Source organism: Gymnoscopelus microlampas, assembly GCF_963454915.1.
Source record: "Gymnoscopelus microlampas genome assembly, chromosome: 23".
In the NCBI taxonomy this organism is placed as follows: Eukaryota; Metazoa; Chordata; class Actinopteri; order Myctophiformes; family Myctophidae; genus Gymnoscopelus; species Gymnoscopelus microlampas.
The window spans coordinates 1,234,991-1,239,723 of record NC_139960.1 but is presented as its reverse complement, the minus strand read 5'-3'; positions in this window follow the sequence as shown (position 1 = coordinate 1,239,723).

Genomic DNA, 4,733 nt, shown 5'->3' with positions numbered 1-4,733 from the left:
TAGATGACTTACTCAAAACAGATGAAAACAACATTCTCCTTGTGGGTAAGACTGGAATTGGAAAGACAACACTTGCATGTCAAATGCTGAAAATCTGGGGAGGAAGAGACAACAAGGACCTAGATTACATGTTCTATTTTGATATGAGAGAAGTATCCACAAATCCCATGAGCTTGGAGGATCTTCTCTTCAATACGTTTAGTGAACCAGATGAAGGAAAAGAAGAGGTCTTGGAGGATATAAAGAAGAATTCTGAAAATGTTACTATAATTTTTGATGGACTTTCAGAACTCTCTTCCCCATTGATAAAGAGACTTGTGGAGGGGGACCTGCTTCCTAATGCAAAGATCATGATCACATGCAGACCAGAGGTTGAATCAGAAGACTTCCTATCAAACGGGGATTCTCTCAGAGACTGGGCTTCTCTCAGAGTGGAGGTGAAAGGCTTCAGCACAAAGTCCATCAAAGAGTACTTTGCTAAGATGTTGAACACTGAGCAGTTGAGCAACGTTGAGCAGCTGAACAACCTGGAGTTGTTCAGTCTTTGCCATGTCCCCATATATGCACTGATGGTGGTTGCCTCCTTTTCTTTAAATAATGTTATGGCTCCTCAAGGACTGTGCACTGTAACTGAAATATACATTGACATTTTTCGTGGTTGCATTCAAAAGCACAGTGGCAAGGAAATAACACAAAATAATCTAAACAAGTGGATCAGAGACAACAGTGAAGCAATATTTGCTTTGGCAAAGGCTGCTTTTCAGGCAACGCAAGCAAAAACTTTGAACTTAACAGATTGTGAAGAAAGCTCTGTTCATTCAGCCTTCCTGATAGACCGGGAGCCAGGCCCAGCCCTCATAATGTTTTCTGCTAAATTTTTTTCACTATGATTTCCTGTTAGCATATACCTTGGGCCATCACAAGTTCATACTGACCACCCCCAACTCGGGGCCGTTTGGTCGCAGGGCCCCCAAAACCCCCTTTTTGGGAGTGAAATTATGTTAATGGCAATATTCATTTACTAAAATTACATAAATTGTCTTACACATATGAAATTCGGCATGGAGTATCCTGACACATAGGGGTAAGTAGCAAAATAGGATTCTAGTGCTTGCTACCATTGTACTTTTAAATATGACCACAACATCCCCAGAAAAACAAAAAAAAATACTGTCCGCTTGACAAATAACAACAAAGATGATTATTTCCCAGCACTCTATGGTGAATATCACTGCCTCACTTGTATATAGAAAACTTCCCATGTCCCTAAGCTTCAATTTGAGCCCAAGATGACCTTTGTATCTTGAACATTACTCTTTCTGTAGCCAACATTCTGCATTATACCTCAAATCGGAGAAAATTGAATATTCAGTCATAGTAGAGGCCCTTGGAGTGGTCCACGTGCGACTGTTTATTTTCTTTTCTAGTTTGATTTTTTTGGCATCCTTAGGACCTCTAATATAGGGATTTCGATGATCCCAAGAAAGAAAGTGGTCCAAAGTGTGTTTTTTTCAATGTTTTATTACCCCTATGAGACCTGCGGGATTGCTGGCTGGAACGCCGGCGAGACTGTCTTTCGGAGACTATGGCGCGCTCAAATTTAGACGTAGCCCAAAGATAGAGATACCATTAGATTTTCAATGGGACCAACCTTGTCATGCTACCTTGTCGGGAAGGGGGCTAAATACCTAATGATTCAAAGTTAGACAACAGTTTGGTGAGGGAAAAACATCACCTCAATATATGTGAATGGAAATGGGTTACATGGATATCTACAGCCTCCCCTGTACAGACATGCCAAATGTATGCCAATCTCATGCAGTTTTGGGTAAGAAACATGCAGTTTTTTCCATGCAGTATACAAATATGTAATGTCCGCCTATTGTAAATAGGAGACCACTTTACTGTATCTATAGCTGTATGAGACCACTGTACTGCATCTATAGCTGTATGAGACCACTTTACTTTATCTATTGCTGTATGATACCACTGTACTGCATCTAGAGACCACTGTACTGTATCTAGACCACTGTACTGCATATATTGCTATATGAGACCACTGTACTTCATCTACAGCTGTATGAGACCATGACTGTATTGCATCTAGACCACTGTACTGCATCTACATCCCACTCTACTGAATCTATAAACCATTGTACTGCATCTTAAGACCACTGTACTGCATCTAGAGACCATTGTACTACATCTTAAGACCACTGTACTGCATCTAGAGACCATTGCACTGGATATAGCTGTATGAGACCACTGCACTGCATCTATAGACTAACTACTGTATCTATAGACCACTGTAGTGCATCTGTAGACCACTCTAGTGCATCTGTAGACCACTGTCATGATCTTTAGACCGCTCTAGTGCATCTGTAGACCACTCTAGTGCATCTGTAGACCACTGTCATGATCTTTAGACCGCTCTAGTGCATCTGTAGACCACTCTAGTGCATCTGTAGACCACTGTCATGATCTTTAGACCACTCTAGTGCATCTGTAGACCACTCTAGTGCATCTGTAGACCAGTCTAGTGCATCTGTAGACCACTCTAGTGCATCTGTAGAACGCTCTAGTGCATCTGTAGACCACTCTAGTGCATCTGTAGACCACTGTCATGATCTTTAGACCACTCTAGTGCATCTGTAGACCACTCTAGTGCATCTGTAGACCACTGTCATGATCTTTAGACCACTCTAGTGCATCTGTAGACCAGTCTAGTGCATCTGTAGACTAGTCTAGTGCATCTGTAGACCAGTCTAGTGCATCTGTAGACCACTCTAGTGCATCTGTAGACCACTCTAGTGCATCTGTAGACCAGTCTAGTGCATCTGTAGACTAGTCTAGTGCATCTGTAGACCAGTCTAGTGCATCTGTAGACCAGTCTAGTGCATCTGTAGACCACTCTAGTGCATCTGTAGACCACTCTAGTGCATCTGTAGAACGCTCTAGTGCATCTGTAGACCACTCTAGTGCATCTGTAGACCACTCTAGTGCATCTGTAGAACGCTCTAGTGCATCTGTAGACCACTCTAGTGCATCTGTAGAACGCTCTAGTGCATCTGTAGACCGCTCTAGTGCATCTGTAGACCACTCTAGTGCATCTGTAGACCACTGTACTGCATCTGTAGACCACTGTACTGCATCTGTAGACCACTCTAGTGCATCTGTAGACCACTGTCGTGATCTCTAGACCACTCTAGTATATATGTAGACCACTTTAGTGCATCTGTGGACCACTGTACTGCATCTACCAAGTCTTCGCGGTGACCGCCCCCCACTGGGGGCAAGCTGTTCTTGAGCCTGGGTCCCCCCCAGGCTCTGTGGACCACTGGACCAATGGTCTATAGATGCAGTACAGTGGCCTAGATACAGTACAGTGGTCTCTAGATGCAGAACAGTGGTCTATAGATGCAGTACAATGGTCTATATATGCAGTACAGTGGTCTAGATACAGTACAGTGGTCTCATACAGCTATGTATGCAGTACAATGGCCTATATATGCAGTACAGTGGTCTATAGATACAGTACAGTGGTCTCATACAGCTATAGATGCAGTACAGTGGTCTCATACAGCAATAGATAAAGTACAGTGGTCTCATATAGCAATAGATAAAGTACAGAGGTCTCATACAGCTATACAGTAGATACAGTAAAGTGGTCTCCTTTTTACAATAGGCGGAAATTACATATTTGTACTGCATTCAAAAAACTGCATGGTTCCTGCCCAAAACTGCATGATATTGGCATACATTTGGCATGTCTGTACAGGGGAGGCTGTAGGTATCCATGTAACCCATTTCCATTCACATATATTGAGGTGACAGCTCAAGGGACCATTTGGAAAATGTTGATGGCCGTTTTTCCCTCGCCAAAATGTTGTGTAACTTTGAATCATTAGGTAATTAGCCCCCTTCCCGACAAGGTAGCATGACAAGGTTGGTCCCATTGGAAACCTGAGGTTGTCTAGAATCAAATGGTATCTCTATCTTTGGGCTACGTCTAGCGCGCCTCCGAAAGACACGCTGGCGTTCCAGCCAGCAATCTCGCAGGTCTCATAGGGGTAATATAACATTGAAAAAAACACACTTTGGACCACTTTTTTTCTTGGGATCATCGAGATCCCTATATTAGGAGGTCCTAAGGATGCCAAAAAATCCAAACTAGAAAAGAAAATAAACAGTCGCACGTGGACCACTCCAAGGGCCTCTACTATGACTGAATACTCAATTTTCTCCGATTTGAGGTATAATGCAGAATGTTGGCTACAGAAAGAGTAATGTTCAAGATACAAAGGTCATCTTGGGCTCAAATTGAAGCTTAGGGACATGGGAAGTTTTCTATATACAAGTGAGGCAGTGATATTCACCATAGAGTGCTGGGAAATAATCATCTTTGTTATAATTTGTCAAGCGGACAGTATTTTCTTTTGTTTTTATGGGGATGTTGTGGTCATATTTAAAAGTACAATGGTAGCAAGCACCAGAATCCTATTTTGCTACTTACCCCTATGTGTCAGGATACTCCATGCCGAATTTCATATAGACAACTTATGTAATTTTAGTAAATGAATAATTCCATTAACATAATTTCGCCCCAAAAAAGGGGGTTTTGGGGCCCCTGCGACCAAACGGCCCCGAGTTGGGGGTGGTCAGTATGAACTTGTGATGGCCCAAGGTATATGCTAACAGGAAATCATAGTGAAAAAAAATTAGCAGAAAACATT